Below are 24,116 nucleotides of genomic sequence, written 5' to 3'. Positions count from 1 at the left end.
CGATTACATTATGGAATAATCATGGTCACTTTGTCTCACCTTGAAGGAACGAGTATTTTAAGGCGAGACTACCAACGGAAAATAGCCTTAAGAGAGAGCATAGAATGAAATCATGGACATTATAACCGCCAACTAATATGCTTTGAAGTCTTTTAGAAACTATTGTCATAGCTAAGGAATAGAATTGAGGTTCAAGAACTAGTATAACACTTTCCTATTCACATAGGATTCTTAGCTCAAGACTCTTAGTCATGGAATCATTCTTGTCGTACTTATCGTAGGCATATTCTCTTTCTCAACATCATCATTATCATTGTCATCATAGGAGTATCTTCGTTAGCATAGTTACAGTACTTGTCATTCGGTGAACGGAATACGGATCAAGGGTTTCTTTGGATTCTGCTTCAAAATAAATCAAACGGAACAATAAGGAAAATCCGGGGACCATGGGCCCACCTCGGGTCAAATGAGGCGGCGTACCAAATTTACATATGTTACATTTCATGGCGTTACCTGTGAGGGTTTTAGGGTAGTCGGGTCCTATTTATGCGAGTTCTAGAGGTTTAGGAAATTCTTCCAACATTTTGCACACTTTTTAGTTCAATTCTACTGATTGAAAAAGAGAAAACTTTAGGCGCGGATTCCGGAGGGTAGAGTTATTCCCGAGGCTCATATCCAACATATTCCGTCTAAGACATGCCATAGAAAGAAGGGTGAAGCCTTACATACCTTTTCTACTTCTTATGCGACTCCAATTTCACGTTCCAAATCCGCCAAAATCTACAAATTGGTCATATTTACCAAAACTTGATTAGAGCCTTTAGAAGTTGATTCTTTAAAGTAACACTTTGTCTGCCGAAATTTCGGCAGCATTTCCCCTGTAAATATGCCACCCCCGAGAATATGGCTCGGCCCAATTCAACAGCAACCCAACCAACAACCAATCTATAACGTCAATAATCAATTCAAGAATACATTCTAACATTAAGCGCTCTTCCTACATAGTCCGACAACATTCACAATACTCACAATGATTTAATGTTACCCGAAAACTTCAACAAAAGTGTACCACACATTTTTATTCTAGATTCATAACCCACATTAAAACCATGCATTGCTAACATCATATTCATACAAATATTAAGAACCATACTAATATTACATTAACTTCTCCACCAATCTACAACCAATTTCCATTTCGTTCCAACCCTTTAATCCTTCATACAATATCATAAAATCTGCAACGACATCGACTAGAATATTACATGAAATCAATTCATCATAGCTTACCACACAATAACATTCTCGGCCACAACAACTGCACCCCTATTTTCATGAATTTCCATCCTTTTCCATACATTGCAACAACAACTAACATACTACATAGAATTAATCCATTCTCTTCCAAATCACACTATGACCACACGGCCACACCTACATATACACGGACAACTATTCAACATCCATATTTTCATAATCTTCATGAGTTCCATTCACTCCCACACACCACAACATACACAACCGTACATAACATATAAAAGAAGATTAAGTTCTTACCCTTTTTCTTCAATTTCCCACTTGGCTAGAATGTTGATCTTGCAACAATAAATGTTCTACTTGTTCCAATGACCTCTTCTCCTTGCTAGGGACCTTCCAATTAGTAGAGAGTAATTTTTGAGAAATTTTTCCAAGGTTCTTGTTTCCTCCAAGCTTGGCCGAAATTGGCCCTTTGTTTTTCTTCCAAAGTGTCTTCTTTTTTTCTTTGTTTCTTCAACTCTCCAAATTGATGAATTAGTCCTCTCCCATTTATATATATATATAGTCTCCTCCAATATTATGTGGCCACCTATCCATCTCTAGATTCTCCTTAATTTGGTGGCAAAGATGACTTATTTGTCATCTTTTTTTTTTCTTCTAGAGTTTTCTTGAAATTTTAACAAAGAAGACTAATGTCTTCTTTGGCAAGCTTTGCCCCTTATGTTGTTATAATTTACCATTAGCCCTTATTAATTAATAAAAATGTGGACATATAGGGGCTTGCCACACGGCCAAGGGCCCTTCAAGAACATTCTTGATATTTTTTTTTTTGGGAAATTCCCATTTTGCCCTTAGTCCTTCGCAATATTTCCATACTACCAATGTTCGTAAATAATATTCACAACAACTTATACATTATAATAAATTTTTGAAAATGGTCATTCCCTTTATTTCGTCACGACTACATTGGGATATCCGAACGTACAAAATACGGGATATAGCATCCTCGCCCCCTTTAGAACATTCGTCCTCGAATGTTCAACTAGTCTTATGGGGTGTCATAATATTTCGGGAGGATCCCTTTGTAGTAGTCCTTTCCTTCATGCTCACTCCTTATCCTTTACCTCATTCCATTTATAATCGAACTTCTCGATTTTTGCATGAATCTTCTTCCCGTGTCGTGGGTTTTCTACTTTGTTAGGCCAACGTATTATCCTTGTCTTTCTCAAATCATCTCTTTTCTGTTACTATTTCGTGACCATATCTTAACAAAAGCCACACCTTCAGATTCTTACTACAACTATTCTTTAGTCTCTTTTCGTATCTCTCAATACAGGTATACTTGTCTTTGACTTCATGTGTTGGTGCTCGTTTCATTTATCGTCATTCCTTGTAAGCCTGATATGGCCTAGCCCCCTTTAAGGGGTTCCTTATATGCCAATAGTCCTTTCACTTGCTTAGCTCTCTTGCTCGTAATTCTTCCTTGACTACGTGTTCGTATTTTAGCTGTGCGTCCATATTTCTTAAGCGTTCTGCTACTTTTGCTCTCAGCACAGAACCCTTACAACTTTCACTCTCCCTATCCTTTTCTATCCAACCTCTAGGCATATTACTATAGCTACATACTTATCCTTTTACAGATCTTTTACCTTAACACCATCACCATCCTGAGCATTCCTTCTCTTACTTCACATTCCTCTACCCTGGTCACCATTCTCTTAGACCTACTTGTTGAAATCAACTCTCAACCTCTCCACATTTCTCCTTGTTTCCTTTTACCTCACTCTACCTCGTCTCACATGCCTTCTTGAATCTTCATCCTAGTGGTCTCGTACTTTTACCATTAATTTCTCGCGGGGGTTTCACTTACTAAGGTTTTCTTAACTTTCACCTTTTCCAATATTTAAGCTTTCTATCTTTCATTTACTCACTCTCTTTCTTTTCCGAGTATCGTTATACTAGAATTTCAGACCTCAACCTATAGTAAAATAATAACAGCTCACTCGCAGCACTTGTACCATTTACTCTCGCTATCGCTCGGGCTTCGATTCCTTTACTCTATTAACGCCTTTTATACCGTAGCTTCGGTTGCTAGAACTCACATGCCCACCGATACAATCATATATGGGACACGCTACACCTTTATACATATATATATATTTTTACTATCAACTTGCCCACAACTTACTTCCAAACGCTGTTCAAGCCTAGCCTAATTCCAGAGCTATGATGCATTTTCTGTCTCTTTACCGAGCTAGTCTGCCTCGTCCTGCGCGACTTCCTATGCTCTCCACCCATCCCGTATATCCTAGTTTTCCTTAGACTACCCTAGCTTTTCATTTGTCCCTTATGTCTCAATTTATAAAATTTCTTGCCAACTTCCCAGGGGGTCACCCATCATGAAATTGCTCCCACCTGAGCACGCTTAACCCAAAAGCTTCACTGAAATCCGGTGCCTTAAGGCCGATATTTTCGCGTCCGTTTCTTCACATGACCTTTATTACATGTTTTGGAGCGAGTCGAGGCTTCACAGGCTCCAAGGCACTTTCATAACGCGTCCTTCTTTCACAATTACGGTTTTTCCCTTTTGGTTCCCGATGTTCATCTTCTGCCTGTGTGTATGGCTACCTCCTGTCCTGGACTTCCAGATTCCCGATGATAGCGACCCCACCTTCGTCGCCACATCCAAATCCATAACCTTTCTGAACCAACGCATTTCACTTATTGCCTATTTACAGTATTTCCTTTCCATGCTTCCTCCTGTGGGGCGTACCCGTCCTGGCTGGACCTCCTTTACCGTTCCTACTATTCAAAATCTGTATGCGGCCAATGTCATAAATGCCTTACAGAACGTACGACTATATGGCACATCCCCGCCATCCAGTACTCCCAGTTCAGATAACAGAACAATTATTCAGGCTTACCTTTGTAACTTGCCATCTCATCACTTGTCTTCTTTCGTCGCCACTAGGCGTCTGCGAACATCGACGGTTAGTAGAAGGAATCTTATTTTCTATGACTTGGCTCTATCGCACGATCTAAGACAGAAAGAAGGTCAACATTTCCTAAATGCCCCGCAGCCTCCTGTTTATAAATGTGGCCGGCTTCACACCCATAAACAGGACTCTACCAGACACGACTTTGCAGACAACCCCTTAGACCGACCTGCTCTGATATCACTTTGTCACACCCCGACTTTACTAGGGTGTGATGGGCACCCGACCCCATATCTGGAGCCGAGCGAACCCGCTGACTCTTATTACATAGATAAACTCTTGTATCAATTAAGAAATAAATACATGGTAAGCCCTCCAATATTTTTTTTTCATAAGTAATGTCTATCATCATATGGGACCCGCGACATGAAACGTAATAACATTGTGACGGTTGAAGCTGTCTACCAAGCTGACACTCTATACTCATGACTCTGTCTGCAAAGTCTCTAACATTGAACAAACACCATAGCTCATATACTCTGACTCGGCAGCACTCCAGAACAAGTGAAGCCCGCCAACTCCGCTGGAACATCTTCTATGATAACTGTGGCTCAGCTGGTGTACCTGCGCGGCATGAACGCAGCCCCCGAAGAAGAGGGGTCAGTACGAGTAGTGTACTGAGTATGTAAGGCATGAATAGTGACATAATAAAGGAATATACAGTATGAATAATAACGGAATAGACATATGGAGCTTATCTTGGGACAGAAGTAACCTGTACATATGAATGCCTTTCAGGCAGATGCCATGCATGCTTCGTCTTTTTTTCAGAAAACAGTACTTCTTATTTACATGTACAGAAAACAGAACGTTTCAGAAAACGGTATCCTTTATTCACATTTACAGACGCCGAGTACATCGGCTCTCCCACCCCCCTCCCCAACAGTGTCCCAACATATCATATATAAATATATATAACATATACAGATGCCGTATCCGGCTCTCCCATATCCCGCGTCCAGGCATCCCGCGTCCGGGACGAAATCCAGCTAAATCAGGTGGTGATGTAACAGTGGCCCTTCCCCTTTTCCTCATATACATATACATATACATATTCACATTCATATACATATGTCATACAATTGGCATGCATGAGAGCCCAAAGAAAGTCATGTGTCCATCGGAGTGACGTAAGTTCGGTGACCTCCGATTACATTATGGAATAATCATGGTCACTTTGTCTCACCTTGAAGGAACGAGTATTTTAAGGCGAGACTACCAACGGAAAATAGCCTTAAGAGAGAGGATAGAATGAAATCATGGACATTATAACCGCCAACTAATATGCTTTGAAGTCTTTTAGAAACTATTGTCATAGCTAAGGAATAGAATTGAGGTTCAAGAACTAGTATAACACTTTCCTATTCACATAGGATTCTTAGCTCAAGACTCTTAGTCATGGAATCATTCTTGTCGTACTTATCGTAGGCATATTCTCTTTCTCAACATCATCATTATCATTGTCATCATAGGAGTATCTTCGTTAGCATAGTTACAGTACTTGTCATTCGGTGAACGGAATACGGATCAAGGGTTTCTTTGGATTCTGCTTCAAAATAAATCAAACGGAACAATAAGGAAAATCCGGGGACCATGGGCCCACCTCGGGTCAAATGAGGCGGCGTACCAAATTTACATATGTTACATGTCATGGCGTTACCTGTGAGGGTTTTAGGGTAGTCGGGTCCTATTTATGCGAGTTCTAGAGGTTTAGGAAATTCTTCCAACATTTTGCACACTTTTTAGTTCAATTCTACTGATTGAAAAAGAGAAAACTTTAGGCACGGATTCCGGAGGGTAGAGTTATTCCCGAGGCTCATATCCAACATATTCCGTCTAAGACATGCCATAGAAAGAAGGGTGAAGCCTTACATACCTTTTCTACTTCTTATGCGACTCCAAATTCACATTCCAAATCCGCCAAAATCTACAAATTGGTCATGTTTACCAAAACTTGATTAGAGCCTTTAGAAGTTGATTCTTTAAAGTAACACTTTGTCTGCCGAAATTTCGGCAGCATTTCCCCTGTAAATATGCCACCCCCGAGAATATGGCTCGGCCCAATTCAACAGCAACCCAACCAACAACCAAGCTATAACGTCAATAATCAATTCAAGAATACATTGTAAAATTAAGCGCTCTTCCTACATAGTCCGACAACATTCACAATACTCACAATGATTTAATGCTACCCGAAAACTTCAACAAAAGTGTACCACACATTTTTATTCTAGATTCATAACCCACATTAAAACCATGCATTGCTAAAATCATATTCATACAAATATAAAGAAGCATACTAATATTACATTAACTTCTCCACCAATCTACAACCAATTTCCATTTCGTTCCAACCCTTTAATCCTTCATACATTATCATAAAATCCGCAACGACATCGACTAGAATATTACATGAAATCAATTCATCATAGCTTACCACACAATAACATTCTCGGCCACAACAACTACACCCCTATTTTCATGAATTTTCATCCTTTTCCATACATTGCAACAACAACTAACATACTACATAGAATTAATCCATTCTCTTCCAAATCACACTATGACCACACGGCCACAACTACATATACACGGACAACTATTCAACATCCATATTTTCATAATCTTCATGAGTTCCATTCACTCCCACACACCACAACATACACAACCATACATAACATATAAAAGAAGATTAAGTTCTTACCCTTTTTCTTCAATTTCCCACTTGGATAGAATGTTGATCTTGCAACAATAAATGTTCTACTTGTTCCAATGACCTCTTCTCCTTGCTAGGGACCTTCCAATTAGTAGAGAGTAATTTTTGAGAAATTTTTCCAAGGTTCTTGTTTCCTCCAAGCTTGGCCGAAATTGGCCCTTTGTTTTTCTTCCAAAGTGTCTTCTTTTTTTCTTTGTTTCTTCAACTCTCCAAATTGATGAATTAGTCCTCTCCCTTTTATATATATATATATATAGTCTCCTCCAATGTTATGTGACCACCTATCCATCTCTAGATTCTTCTTAATTTGGTGGCAAAGATGACTTATTTGTCATTTTTTTTTTCTTCTAGAGTTTTCTTGAAATTTTAACAAAGAAGACTAATGTCTTCTTTGGCAAGCTTTGCCCCTTATGTTGTTATAATTTACCATTATCCCTTATTAATTAATAAAAATGTGGACATATAGGGGCATGCCACACGGCCAAGGGCCCTTCAAGAACATTCTTGATATTTTTTTTGTGAAATTCCCATTTTGCCCTTAGTCCTTCGCAATATCCATACTACCAATGTTCGTAAATAATATTCACAACAACTTATAAATTATAATAAATTTTTGAAAATGGTCATTCCCTTTACTTCGTCACGACTACTTTGGGATATCCGAACGTACGAAATACGGGATATAACAGTATGTTCTGCCCAGAATGGGTCTTTCATTGGACCAAATCTATGGCCAGACATACGGCCAGTAGAAAAGATACGGACCGTATGTTGGTCCGTAGATTGGTGTCGGGACAGATTTTTAAAAATAATATAAGGACCCAACCCTATGCAATTTATTTCATTTCTCCTCTCCACACTTCAGAACATTCTAGAGAGCTCTCCACTCTTCATCCAGAAGAACTCAAGAGAGATTTGTGATCAACTTCATCAAACCAACAAAATCAAATGTATGAAACTCATTGAAGTTCATCCAAGCCAAGAAATTCTAATGGAAGTGAACTAGGGTTTTGGTGTAAGAGGAGTATTTCCGCTCAAGGCTTATTCCTACACTATCTAATGTAAGTTTTATTATCTTTCCATGTTGTTTAAGGTAATGAGAGGTCGAAAGACTTAGGTTATGAAAGGAGATAAAAAATGGGTCACAAAGATGAGAATAATCAGATTTTGAGTAGTAGTTTGGAATGAGTCACGAATATTGATATGTTGTGATTGTAAGTATGTTATAAGTTACATTTAGAACATGGGATAAGCATTATATGTGAAAATGTAATAATGAACTATGACCGTGATTATGGAGGAATTGAAGTGAAATTGTGAAATGTGGATAATGTAGATGAATGATGATTGTGGCTTATAATATTGTGAATGTTGTTATAGACGTTTGGGAGTTGATATGGAATATGGGGAAAGTTGTATAAACAAAGGAAATGCTGCCCAATTTTCTCTATCTTTAGTTGGGCATGTTCATGTAATCGATTAGCTAATGTTAATACGAACTCTTTTGAAGGTAGAAACGCGAACATCGAAGGAGAACGACCAAACGATAGAATAGCTAAACCAAAGAGGTATGTAAGGCTAATCCTTTCTTTCTATGGCATGACTCCTATGGCATGAATCCTCTTATTTCTCCATGATCTTCCTAAATAAAGGAAACTTTGAGTCCATGACTGTAACGAGCTATATATTTATAAGATAAAGAAAAGAGATACGATACGAGCATGATCATAATGATGATGAGTTTAAGTATAAAGAATCCTAGAGTAATATAAGATGTCCATGAAGTTAATTATCCTAAGTATGGGGCCATTGATTCTTTTCCTTGTGTGCACTCATCTTAAAATGTTAGTCCCTTCAAGGTGAGATATGACGATTATGCTCACTCCGTAACGTAGTCGGGGGTTCACGACCTCATGTCACCCTGACATAGACATGGTTACCTTCAAGCTTTAATGTATGTTTAATGATGAATGTATGATGATGCTAAGTTTATGATAAGGTTATGATATGCCTATGAGATGTATGATAATGATGAGTTTATGTTGACTATATGACGATACGATCCCACCGTGCCTAATTGGCCGGGCATGTCACCGCGAAGGTGGGCTGCATACCATTCCACCGTGCCTAGATGGCCGGGCACGTCACCGCTAAGACGGGCTACTATGTTTACACCGAGCCTATAGGGCCGGGCATGCCACCACTAGTGGGCGGCGTATGATGGTTACCCGGACGCGGGTTAACGATGATGGTATATATGATATGGGGATGCATGTGCTATGATGATATATGCAATACGATTATATATGATATATGTATGAAATGCATCCATTCTTAAAGGTTAAGCAGGTTATATCTTCATCTTAGGTTTTATGATTTCTCTATTATATCTATTTCATTCATGCCTTACATACTCAGTACAATGTTCGTACTGACGTCCGTTTTCTTTGGACGCTGTGTTCATGCCCACAGGTAAACAGGGAGGTGATCTAGACTCGTAGGAGCTACTGGCAGACATTGAGAGCACTCCATTGTTCTGGAGGTGCCATTGATTTATTCTTTTGTGTATATATATGTTTTTGGGCATGACGGGGTCCTATCCCGTCCATATGTCTAGTACTCTAGTAGTGGCTCGTAGATACGCATGTGTGAGTAGTGTGGTCTCACAATTTTTCCCACGTGTATATATATATAATATTTTGATAGCCGAAGGGCTTATGTATATAAAGGTAACTATGTTTCAAAGTGAAAAATGGTTTTCCTATGACTTGAGTATAAGATTAATGAATGAACGCTCGATGTATACGATGGGTAATGGTTTTAGCGGTGCTCGATGGTTAGCCCTGGGTACCCGTCATGGCCCCTAGTCGGGTCGTGACAATAACAGAGGCATCACAATAAACAACATAGCCTTCTGGTCCTTCTGGAAGCGTCAGGACTGGGGCTGAAGTCAATCTACCTTTCAATTTTGGGAAACTACGCTCACAAGCATCGGTCCATTAAAATTTTGCTGATTTCTGAGTTAACTTCGTCAATGGTGCTGAAATGGAAGAAAACCCTTCCACAAATCTTCTGTAGTAACCTGCCAATCCCAGAAAGCTTCGAACCTCTGTAGGCGTTATAGGCCTTGACCAAGTCTTCACAGCCTCAATTTTTTGAGTATCGACCTGAATGCCGTCAGCTGAAATAATATGGCCCAGAAAATTTACAGAATTCAACAAGAACTCACATTTTGAGAACTTGGCATACAATTCACGAGTCCGAAGAATTCCGAGGACAATACGTAGATGATCTACATGCTTTACTTCTGATCGAGAATATACCAGAATGTCATCAATGAACACGATTACAAATAGATCCAAGAAAGTTCTGAACACATTACTCATCAAATTCATAAATACTACGGGGCGTTAGTTAGCCCGAATGACATAACTCGAAATTCGTAATGGCCATATCTGATTCTGAAAGCCGTTTTTAGAATGTCATCTTCCTTGACCTTCACTTGGTGATATCCGACCTTAGATCTATCTTGGAAAACCACTTAGCACCTTGTAACTGGTCAAAAAAATCATCGATTCTTGGAAGCGGATATTTATTCTTTATTATCACCTTGTTCAACTGCCTATAGTCAATGGACATTCGTAGAGAGCCATCTTTATTTCTTACGAACAAGACAAGTGCTCCCCATAGTGATGAACTGGGCCTAATAAATCCCTTCTCGAGCAAATCCTTCAGTTGTGCCTTTTACTCATTCAATTCTACTGGAGCCATTCTATAAGGGGGAATAGATATGGGTTCGGTGTCCGGCAATACATAAATAGTAAAATCGATCTCCCGTTCCGGTGGAAGACCTAAAAGTTCATCTGAAAATACATCCGGAAACTCATTTACTACCGGGACGGATTGAAAAGTTGACGGCTTTGCTTCGGTGTCATGAACTCTACCAAATGATAAATATAGCCTTTTGCAATCATCTTCCTCGCTTTGAGGTAGGAAATAAACCTACCCCTTGGAGACGTTGTATTACCTTTCCATTCAAACACCGGTTCTCCTAGGAATTGGAATCGAACCATCTTTGTTCTGCAATCCACATTAGCATAACAAGAGGCCAACAAGTCCATGCGCATAATCATATCAAAATCTAACATCTCCAGCTCAATCACATCAGTTTTAGTCTGATGACCACACACCATAATCACACAATTTCTATATACTTGTCTAGCTATTACCGAGTCACCAACAGGAGTAGACACCTCAAAAAGTTTAATTAGCTCGGGTTTCACTCCAATACGACCAACAATATAAGGAGTGATATAAGACAAGGTAGAACTCAGATCAATCAGGGCATAAACATCATAGGAGAATATGGAAAGTATACTTGTAACCACATCAGGAGAGGACTCAAAATCCTGTCGTCTGGCTAAAGCATAAATATAGGGCTGGTGAGGATCACCCGAATTAGATGCTCCCACTCTGCCCCTGCCACAGTCTGCTGAAATCTGGGGAGTCTAGCCTACAGGGCGCACGGACGAAGAAGACCCTGCCACTGATCCTGCAAGCAGAGCCCCAACTTTTTCACCCATCGAGGGACAATCACACATTATATGCCTAGTCTCTCCGCAAATATAACAAGCGTATGAGCATTAGCGACACGGACTCGAATGTAATCTTCTACACTGGCTGCATCGTGGGACCGGTGGTCTCCTCTGACTAGGATCTTCTCCGAACTAAGAACCCGAAACTCTCGAGCTCTGACACTGTCCTTAATAAATGTGGTGGTCAAATCTCCTACCCACAAATCCAGGAAGTGCACTAGTCGCAGACTGGCCTAAATGTCTAGAATATGACTGCCTCTAACCCCCTCTATACTCGCTACTAGTACAAACAGATATGGCTCTCGTACTATGCCCTCTATCAACATCACGCTCACCCCTATGTGGCTGCTGCTGCTCTTCCAAATTCTGGGCATGGGCTTGAATGCAGGAGATGTCCATCCCCTCCTGTAGCGAAGCAGTCAAGCAATCTTTAACAAAGAGTGGCCCTAGGCCACTCACAAACCGATGCACATGGTTTCCCATGTCAGCTACCATAGGCAGAGCATAGCTGGCCAATGAATTAAAGTGAAGGGTGTACTCCCGGGCACTCATATTTTCTTGCTTAAGATTCAAGAATTTATCAGCTATGGCCTGACGGACCTTGGGTGGAAAATAATGGTGGATGAAAGTATTCACGAACTCTTGCCAAACCATGGGAGGTGCATTTTCCCCTCTTAAAGAAATCCAATTCTTGTACCAACAAACTGCCACATCATGGAGCCTATAAGATTCCAACTCCACAAACTTCGTATCGGAAGCATGGATAATCCTCAGCATCCTCAACACCTAATCTATAAAACCTTGCGAGTCCTCACCCGGCTTTGACCCAAAACATTCTGGTGGGTTAAAACTCATAAAATCACGGGCTCTGGCACTGGTGGCTCTGTCACCCGGACCCGTACTCTGCCACTGAGCCTGGGCGGCAACTAGCTGAGTCAATAGCTAAATAGCCTCGGTCATCTGCTGACCCGAATCACCCGATGGAGGAACAGGAGGCACTAGAGTTGGAGCTGAGGCCCCTTCATGCCCCTCTACAATAGGCGGAGTGTGAGAAGTCCTAGATGGAACCTCATTACAGGACTCACCCTCCTCTATACGTGCCGGGGACCTGTTCAACCCACCTTCCTGCCACAGTCTTGCCCTTCTGGGAGGTTGTTGCGTTCCTCTTTACCGGCATTACTGAAACCATAACACACAATTTGGGAAAAAGGAAATCTTATAACATAGCTTTATCGCACGATCTATGAAGGAGAAAGACAGTCATTATTCCTAAATGCCCCGCAGCCTGTTGTTTATAAGTGTGGCGCTCTTCATACCCATAAAGAAGGCTCTACTGGACACGGTTCGTACACACACCCTAGGACGGAACTGCTCTGATACCACTTTGTCACGACCCGACTAGGGGGTCATGACGGGTACCCGGAGCTGACTACCGAGCACCACCCATCATGCTACCTATCATACCCGACCTGGATATACATCATGATCAACACAAGGCTTGTCATGAAACAATCTCCCAAAGTATGTATATGTGCATAGGCCCACGAGGCTGCCAAAAAGGATGTACAAAATATACAATGGAGAAGTCACATAGCACGTACAACCCACACATAAGTACCTACAAGCCTCTAACTGAAGTACTGAAATCATAAGGACTGGACAGGACCTCGCCATGCCCCAAATGTGTACACAAAGAATATACCAATAGGCTGCACCTCCGGAGTAGTGGGGTGCTCATGTACAACTGCTGAATAAGCTCTTAAGCATTTGCATCGTCTCCTTGTCTATCTGTAGCCGTGAGCACAGCGTGAATAAATAAAAAGACGTCAGTATGAACAATGTACTGAGTATGTAAGGCATGTATATCAAACATGACAAAGAAATGACAGAACATAAAGTGGAAGGATAACCTGTAACAGATTTCCTCTTAAGGCGGAATCATGCATGCTAACTTTCATAACAAACAACATCTTAACATGTATACAAATATAAACTGCCCATCCATATTGGTACAGTGTGGTCATCATTAGCCCGCGTCCGGGGTGAATATCTCAAGCCGCCCACTAGTGATGCTGCCCGTGCCATATAAACACGGTGTAGTAAGCCGCCCGCAATAGTGGATCTGTCCGGCCATCTAGGCACGGTGTAATCATCATCATTTACTTAGCATGAAGCATGCATAAGAGCTCAAGTAAAGCTATAACTCTATCGGAGTGACCTAAGGTCGGGAACTGTTACATTTTGGAAAATCCCCTGTATATGTACAGTGAATAGGATAACAAAGGACATAGCATATGCGATGTTTTGATGAGTAAGAAATAGTATTTGATGACCCTCAATGAGATTTCAAGGGCATATAATGCAAGGAAACAAAGTTGCCAAGGAAAGCGAATCATATGTTGTGTATCGGATACGAATTTCGAGCAACGAATCTATGATGGCATAATGATGTCTTGGAGAAGAGTAATAACATCCCTAAGATTGATATTGAGATGTTAAACATGTGCCAAGAAGGTTCCATAAGGATCGGAAATCAAACGAGTCGACGAGAATGAAAACGGAACCACTGGCATTATACGGCCCAACCTACGGACCGTATAAATTGTACCAGTCGTATGCTGGACCGTATAATTGGCCAAGGAGGGCAGTAGCTACTGGACCAAACATTCGGCCACACAAACGGTTCGTATAAATAGTACGAACCGTATGTTGGTCCGTATAAAGTTGGTCGGCCAGCCTTTTTTAAGTTAAGTATAAGAGACCCTTTTTCATTCCATTTCATTTCATTTTCACTCCACACTTCAAGAAACATCTAGAATACTCTATAATACTCCTCCAAAAGAGAATCAAAGGAAACCCAACATCAACAACACCAAATCCATGAAACAAAGTATATGAAACCCAAGTGAAGCTCATCCAAATCAATAAAACCTAAGGGAGGTGAAGTAGGGTTTTGGGTGCTAGAGGAGAAACTCCACTCAAGACTTGTTCAACCATCATCTAAGGTAAGTTTCATGACTAAAACATGTTGTTTAAGGAATTGTAAGGTTAAGATACTTGAATTGTAGAAGGACATAGAAAATGGGTCATTAATGAGTGTATAGTGTCATGGTTGGATGGTAGTTGGATTGAATCATGAATGTTGGTGTGTTGTGATTATGAATACATTATAAATGACGTTTAGGCCATGAAATAAGTATTATATACGAGGAAACGCGATAGTAAGCTATAACCATAAAGGTGGGCAAAATGAAGAGGAATGGTGGATTATGGTCATTGTATATAAATGATGATTGTTGATTGCTACATCGTGAATGTTGTTGTGAGTGCTGGGAGTTGATATAGAATATGGGGAAAGTAGTATAAACAAAGGAAGTGCCGCCCAATTTTCCCTAGCTTTAGAAAGCCCTTTCTTACAATTGCTTATCTAATGATGATATAAATTCTCTTGCAGGTAGAACGTGTGCATTAAAGGAGAACACGCAAGCGATAGCTTAGTTAAATGTCAAAGGTATGTAAGGCTTATCCCTTCCTTCAAAGGCATGAATCTTTCAAACTTTCCATTATCCTCCTATGTGATGGAACTTATGAGTCCTTAAATATACTAAATCATATACGAGCATGATAATGATGATAATGAGTTAAAGTATAGAGATTCGGTAGTTCATGATATGATGATCCTATAACGCTGATGATGTCATTATTGTTAACACTCACCTTATGCACTATTTCCTTCGAGGTGAGGCGAAGTACTAAAAAATGTTCATAATATAATCGGGGGTTTACGACCTTATGTCACCCCGACATAGCTATGGTTGTCTTCAAAGTCTAATGTATACTCTTAATGCGAAATGTGAAATGATGTAAAGTCATGGTATGGTTATAAGATGATCAATAATGCTAACTTATAATACGCCTATGTTATGTATGAATCTGCCAAGTTATGATAAGATTGTGATACATTCATGAAATGTGCAATAGTGATGGGTAATGATTGATTATGTGATGATGAAATTCCACTGCGCCAGAATGGCCGGGCATGTAACCGCTACGGCGGGCTGCATATGGTTCCACCGTGCCTAGATGGCCGGGCATGTCACCGCTAAGGCGGGCTGCGATGTTACACCGAGCATAGAGGGCCGGGCATGATCACCACTAGTGGGCGGCATATGATGGTTACCCGGACGCAGGATAACGATGAGATATGTGATATAACGATGAGATATGTGGTATGACGAGATATGTGATGTGACGAGATATGTGATGCGATGATACATGTACCATGATTATGTAAAATATGATTTATGTACGAAATGTATTAGCTTATGACACTCTTGCAGGTTATATCTTTCTCTTATGGCTCATGATCCTCCTATTATATTTATTTCATTCTTGTCTTACATACTCAGTATAATACTCGTACTGTCGTCTGTTTTCATTGGACGCTGTGTTCACGCCCACAGGTAGACAGGGAGGCGAGCTTGAGCCAGACTCGCAGGAGCTGTTAGCCGATTGAAAGCACTCCTTTTTTCCGGAGGTGCTTGATTATTCTTTTGCATGTATTTGTATATGTTGGGCTCGACGGGGTCCTGTCCCGTCTATGCGTTTTGTACCTCAGTAGAGGCTCGTAGATACACGGTGTGGGTTATGTGGTCTGGTAAAGTCACGATGGTATAATTGTATATATTATTTTTCATAGCCTAACGGGCTTATGTATATGAAACTATTTATGTTTACAAATGAAAGATGACTTCCTTATGATTTGAGTATAAAATCGATAAAAGAGTAGTTAATGAGTATGATGCGTAGCAGAACAAGCGGTGCTCGGTGGTTAGCCCCGGGTACCCCTCGCGGCCCCTAGATGGGTCGTGACAAAAGTGGTATCGGAGCGGTTTAGTCCTAGGAAGTGTCTACGAGCCATGTCTAGTAGAGTCTTGGTTATGGTGTGTTGCGTGCCACATCATTAAACAAGCAGCTACAGGGCATTTAGGAAAAATGACCATCTTTCTTCTCATGAGATCGTGCGATAGAGCCGTGTATAATATTTTATCCTCCCTAATAGTGTGTTATGATTTTAGAATGCCGCCAAAGGGAAAGGCTACAACCGCCCAGAAGGGCAAGCCTACGACAAAGAGGCGGGTAGATAGGGAGCCTCCGATGAATATAGAAGAAGGCGAATCACATAATGAGGCCTTGTCTAATACTTCTTCTACCCCGCCTAATGTGGAAGAGCAAGGAGGAGCCCCAGCTCCAATTCCTCCACCGGTTACTTCAGATCAACAAATGACCGAGGCCATCAATTTTTGACACAATTGGTCACCGCGCAGGCACAACGACAAAAATGCGGGCCCAAGTGATCGGGCAGCAAGTACCAAAGCCCGTGATTTTATGAGTCTAAATCCTCCGGATTTCTTTGGGTCAAAGCCGGATGAAGACCCGCAAAGTTTCATAGATGAAATGTTGAGGACATTGAAGATTGTCTATGCCTCCGAAACTGAATCCGTGGTGTTGGCATCATATAGACTCCGGGATGTGGCAGTTTTATGGTACAACAACTGGGTATTATCAAAAGGAGAGAATGCGCTTCCTCCGGTTTGGCAAGAATTCGTGGATGCATTTATTCGTCATTATTTGCCACCCGAGGTCCGCCGAGCTAGAGCGGATAGATTTCTAAATTTGAGGCAAGGAAATATGAGTGCCCGGGAGTATAGTATGCAATTTAATTCCTTGGCTAGATATGCCCCGACTATGGTGGCCGACGTGGGAGATCGTGTACATCGATTTGTGAGTGGCTTGGGGCCACATTTGTTCAAGGATTGCTTGACGGCCTCCTTGCAAGAAGGGATGGATATTTCCCGAATACAAGCCCATGCCCAGAACTTAGAGGGACGACAACAACCAAAAAGGGGTGATCACGACAGTGATAGAAGACAAAGAAAAATGGCTAGATCTATGGGCACAAACAATGATTATAGAGGGGGATCGAGGCAGACCTATTCCCGACATTCAGGTCAGTGTCGAAATTTGCATTCTTCCCAAAATTTGCATAGAATTCCCGAGTGTTTTAACATTTGAGGACGAATGTTCCAAAAGGGGGGGAAGAATGTTACACCTTGGAAAATCCTCTGTATATGTACAGTGAATTGGCTAACAAAGGAGATAGCGTATGCGAAGTTTTGATGAGTAAGAAATAGTATTTGATGACCCTCAACGAGATTTCAAAGGCATATAATGCAACGAAAGAAGGTTGCCAAGGAAAGCGAATCATATGTTGTGTATCGGATAAGAATTTAGAGTAACGAGTCTATGATGGAATAATGATGCCTTGGATAAGAGTAATAACGTCCCTAATATTTTTTTAAGTTAAGTATAAGGGACCCTTTTTCATTCCATTTCATTTCATTTTCATTCCACACTTCAAGAAACATCTAGAATACTCTCTAATTATCCTCCACAAGAGAATCAAAGGAAAACCAAAATCAACAACACCAAATCAATGAAACAAAGTATATGAAACCCAAGTGAAGCTCATCCAAATCAATAAAACCCAAGGGAGGTGAAGTAGGGTTTTGGGTGCTAGAGGAGAAACTCCACTCAAGACTTGTTCAACCATCATCTAAGGTAAGTTTTAATATTCTTACAAATCAATTTATGTTTACAAATGAAAGATGACTTCCTTATGATTTGAGTATAAAATCGATAAAAGAGTAGTTAATGAGTATGATGCGTAGAAGAATGAGCGGTGCTCGGTGGTTAGCCCCGGGTACCCGTCGCGGCCCTTAGCTGGGTCGTGACAGGAGCCTCCGTTACGTTATGGAATAATCCTCATCACTATGTCTCACCTTCAAAGAATTAATATCATGAGGTGAGATAACAACAAGAAGTAACATCAATGAACTATCATAGCATCATTATCATGGAAATATCTCATCTCTGTATCATAAGAAGCTTTTAATACTCTTTAGCTTTCATCTTTTGGGACGTAAGAAGGTCATGGAAATATGGAAAAGAAATCATAGTATAGAAGTCATGACTTTGAAAGAAGGGGACTAGCCTTACATACCTTTATGTCTCTTTAACTCTATTGACCAAATGGTTTCCTTCCAAGGTCATGATTCTACATTCAAGAGAAGTCGTACCAGGGTTAAGCCATTGAAAACATGCCTAAGTTAAAGCTAAAGTGTTACACCTCGGAAAAATTTTCCGTTGGTACGTAAGTGCACGAACTAGTGATAAGTATGAGTACATAAGGTCCATGAGCAAGAAACGACGTTTGATGACCTTAGGCGAGATTTCGAAGGTATCCGATGTGAGATGAGAAAGTTGGCTAAGTTAAGATGAGATATAAGGTGAGCAATGCATGTGCATGGACGTGGGTGATTAAAATGAGAAGTCTAAGAGATATGAAAAGTTGCAGATTTGAAATCTGCCCAGTGGTCGTAAAGTGCAAAATACGGACCGTAAATTGGTCTACGGTACGTAAACTGGCAGTCGTAAATTACCATGCAAGACTTCGACTTTCTGCCCAGTTGAGAAATGGTAAAATACGACCAGGAGGACGGACCGTAAAGCTATTTACAGCCCGTAAACCATGGTCGTAAATCACCATGCATGCAGCCAAAGTTTCTGGTTCTGGAAATGGTTAAAGACGACCACGAGGGACGTTCCGTAAAGTGGAATACGGACCATAAACCTCCATGGACGACCACTGTTCACCCAACACAGATTTTTGCAATTCATTAAATAAGGGAACCAACACTTATTTTATTTCATTACAACATTACACCACTTCTCTCTAAAACCTCTCTCTACATTCTTTATGCAAGTTTTCAAGGATATTTGAGGATCAACAACATAAAACAAGGTGAATCAAGAGTAAGAACATCATCAAAGATCATCCAAGTCAAGAAATCCAAACGGAGAAAAACTAGGGTTTTTGCTCAAAGTGGAGTATTATTAACCAAAGCTTGTTCCTACAACTTCTAAGGTAAGATTCATGATTTTTACATGATGTTTAAGGTATTGAAGAGTTGAAATACATGGATTGTAGAAATATGGTCATGTAGGTCATGAATGATGAATAGTGCTATTTTGAGGAATAGTTTGAATTGAATAATGAATGTTATTGTGTTGTTAAGCGTGCTAAGGTGGGAGGATGGGTGACCCCCCTGGGAAGTATGCAAGAAATTCTACATATTCAGACATAAGGGACAAATGAGAAGCTGGGGTAGCCTAAGAGAAATTAGAGTATATGGGATGGCTGGAAACCTTAAGAGGACGCGTAAGACGAGGTAGACTAGTTTGGTGAAGAGACAAAGAGTGCGTCACCGCTCGGGAATCAGGGTAGGCTTGAACAGCGTTTGGAAGTACTTTGTGGGCTAGTTGGTAATAAAATATATATATATATATATATATATATATATATATATATATATATATATATATATATATATATATATATATATATATATATATATATATATATATATATATATACGGATGCGTAGGATATCCCACATATGATCGTATTAGTGGACATGTGAGTTCCAGCAATCGGCGCCACGGTAAGGAAGGCATTGATCACGCAAGGGTACCGAAGTTCGAGGGATGGCAAAAATAAATGGTACAAGTGTTACCAGGTAAATTGCTATTATTTTTACTATAGGTTAAGCATGAAAAATTCTAGTATAACGATATTTGGAAAAGAAAAGGTGGGTAGCTGGAAAACCAAGAGAATGAAGTGTCGGAGGGAGGTGAAAGGTAAGAAACCTCAGTAAGGGAAGCTCCCGAGAGAAACTACCGGCTAAGTACGAGACTATTTGTGTAAGAAGTCAAAGTAGGCATGTGAAAAGAGATAGAGTGTGGTAAAAGGAAACAGTGAGAGGAGTGTATGAATTTCGAGAGCCGATTTCGATAAGGGAGGCTAAAGGAATAGTGACTAGGATAGAGGGAGTGTAAGGTAAGAGAAGGAATGTTTAGGCTCTGTGACAGTATTAAGAGACTTGGGTCCTTGGAAGGACTATAAAGGAATAGATATGTAGCTATATTAATATAGTCAAAGGCTCGACGAACAAGGATATGGAGAGCGAAAATTGTAAGGATTCTGTGTTACGAACAAAGTAGCGAAACGCTTAAGGAAAATGGACGCAGCTATAACAAAAAGACGTAGTTAAAGAAGAATTACGAGCAAGTGAATTAAGCAAGTGGAAGGATAAATAGTGGATGGAAATGTGGACAAAATGAGGACATAGACAGAAAGTAAAAGAAAACGTTAGGATAAGAAGTTTTCGACATGTTAGGTAAAGAGTTGGAAGGAAGGTGGGGAATAAAGTATAGGCGAAGACTTTATAGAAGGACTGTTGGCATATAAGGAGCCCCGTAAAGGGGGGGAGACCATAATATATTAGGCCAAAAGGGAATCACAATAATTTTAAGCACCAGAAAAGGAAACTCGTTAGCTCGGGGCCAAGGTGAAAAGTAAGTAAAGAATGTTTCGAACGACGACTATTATGACGAAGGCGTCAACAACCGGTAGTCTGAGAATTTTTGAAAGAAAGAAAGAACGCAGCACCTATGAATAAAACAAAGGAGTTCATCGGACACTAGGAAATAGTTCAAGGATGAACGAGCACCAATACAAGGAGATCAAAGACAAGAATACTTGTGTCAAGAAATGACCCGGGAAGGACAAGGAACGGGCACGAAGAAGAGAACGACTATAAAAGGGACCCTCCTGAAGTATTATGACACCCCACAAGATCAGTTGAACATTCGAGGACGAATGTTCTAAAGGGGGGGAGGATGTTATATCCCGTATTTTATACGTTCGGATATTTCAAGGTAGTCGTGACAAGTTAAGGGAATGACCATCTTCCAAAATTATTTTAATGTACAAGTTCGTTATGAATATTAGTAGTATGGAAATCTCGGGAAAGGTTAAGGGTAAAAAGGGAAATTCGCAAAATGGTTCATGGTAATATTGTAGAAAGGCTAGGGGCAAAATGGGAATTTCACAAGGTGTTCAAGAAAGTTCTTGAGGGACCAAAGTGTACATGGCAAGACAATTAAGTCATCTTTTATTTTAAGAAAATTCTAGAGAAAGGGAGAAGGGCCATATGTCCCTATTTTTAAATTGAGGGACTAAATTTTAAATATGGATAACTGGTGGAAGAAATAAAACCATATTTATCTTCCAAAAATCAAGAAACTTGTAGAAGAAGAGTAAGAAAGAGGAAGAGAAGAGAGGGGTTCGGCCCTAAGCCAAGAAAATTGGCCCCATGGAAAACTTATCAAAAAAATATTTTCTTGTGGTATTCTAAGCAATTGGAAGGCCCTTCTTAACATGGGATTATTGTTGAAGCAAGAGGACCATGTATTCTTGCAAGTTACAAATCATCGCTAAGTGGGGAGTTAAGGAGAAAAGGTAAGAATCAATCTTCTTTTATATGTTATGCATCATTGGTATATGTTGTAGAGTGAAGAAATGGATGAAATATATGAAAATATGTGTGTTGGTGTATGGTCGTGCATATTCCATGTTTGGCCGTGTATGTATTGCATGGTATTGAAGTGTTGAATTAATTTTATTTAGTAAGGTGAATGTTGTATGTGTAAATGGATGAAATTCATGAACTATGTATATGTATGGTGTTGGCCGAATGGAGTGGTTGTTTGTGTAGAAATGATGAATTAATTCTATTTAGTATTTTGATTGCCGTATTGTGGATTCCATGATGTAAAATGAGGATTTAATGGCTTGAAATGAAGTTGTAATCGTTGTGGTGTCGTTGGGGAAGTTAATGTGACATTAGCATGAATTCTTATAATTGTATAAATGAAGTTGTTAATGTAAAATATTGGTGGAATACATGAACTTGGAAGTGAGACATTTGTTTGGAAGATTGTAAGCTGGGTTGTGGTGATTGAATTTGAAAGAAGGAATTAAGTTGTTATTGTTCTTGTTGAAGTTGGAAGGTGTTGGATGAAGTAGTATGTTGATTGAATCGTTTTGAATATTATATCAATTGAATTGAATATAAATGAATGTCATTGAATTTTATGACAAAGGTTGTTAATATTAGAATGCGTCTTGAATTGATTGTTGATGTTGTTGGTATGATTGATGGTATTGTTGTTGATAGTTTGGCCGGGTTAAATTCCCGGATTGTTGTTGATTGAAATTGGCCAAGTTAAATTTTTGGAGATGGTGTATTTACAGGGGAAGTGCTGCCAAAATTTCGGTAGACAAAGTGTTAGTCTAGAATGAGGTTCTTAGACATCTATAGCTAATGTTTATATTCGTTAATATTGTTATAGATTTTGGAAGGCCAAGAGTGGAGTTGGATTGATTAAGGAAGCGAACAAGGTATGTAATGCTCGTCCTTTTCCTTCAAGGCATGATCCCGACGTGAAGATTTCACATTTATTTTCACATCTCTTTGATCTCGAAAGTTAGGTGTTATGATTCCAATGCTATAATTTCGTAGTTACTTCTAAATCTTCCTTGTCATCCAAAGGTAAAAGTCTAGGGTTCCAAGATATGATATCCTTCCTAATAACCTATAATGGTTTCCAAAATGTCTATATCTTTCCAAAGAAAAGGTGTATGAATTTGTAAGCTTCTATGACTACGATGATGAATATGCTTTTGTAATGATAACGATGAAGTTAAAGAAAAGAATTGTCTAGAATGATTATGACAAGAATGATTGTATGTCTAAAAGTCTTAAGTTAAGGATTCAATATGAATATAAGAATAATGAACTAGTTCTTGAGTCCATTTCTATTCCTTTGTCATGACTCTATTTCTATAGACTCCAAAGTACATGAAGTAATGTTTTACGAGGTTTACGATCTTGTTCCATGTTTTCTCTTAATGATATCCTTCATTGATAGTCTCGCCTTATAATATTAGTTCCTTCAAGGTGAGACATGACGATCTAGATTATTTCATAATATAATCGGAGGTTACCGACCTTACGTCACTCTGGTGAAGTTATAGCTTTTGATTGGGCTCTTATGCATGCTTGAGTTGTGATGATTACACCGCGCCTATATGGCCGGGCATGTCACCGCTAATGCAGGCTGCTATGTTTCCACCGTGCCTATATGGCTGGGCATGTCACCGCTAATGTGGGCTGCTATGTTTACACCGAGCCGAGAGGGCCGGGCATGATCACCACTAGTGGGCGGCATGAGATGCTTACCCCGGACGCGGGGGGCCCGGACGCGGGCTAAGGATGTTATGTGATTCAGACAGGTTATGTATACATGAAAGTAAAAGTGAGCATGCATGATTCCGCCTTAAAAGGCAAGCAGTCACAGTTATATCTTTTCTTTTATCTTCCAGATTTCCTTATTATATTGTTGTTCATGCTCTATCTATATTAAGCTGTTATTATTTATGCCATACATACTCGGTACATTACTCGTACTGACCCCTCTTTCTTCGGGGGCTGCGTTTCATGTCGCGCAGGTACACCCAGATGAGTTGAAGCTATTATAGAAGATGTCCCAGCGAAGTTGGCGAGCTCCATTTGGCCCTGGAGTGTA

This window comes from Lycium barbarum, chromosome 8, assembly GCF_019175385.1.
Source record: "Lycium barbarum isolate Lr01 chromosome 8, ASM1917538v2, whole genome shotgun sequence".
Classification (NCBI taxonomy): domain Eukaryota; kingdom Viridiplantae; phylum Streptophyta; class Magnoliopsida; order Solanales; family Solanaceae; genus Lycium; species Lycium barbarum.
This window is presented reverse-complemented; position numbering follows the sequence as displayed.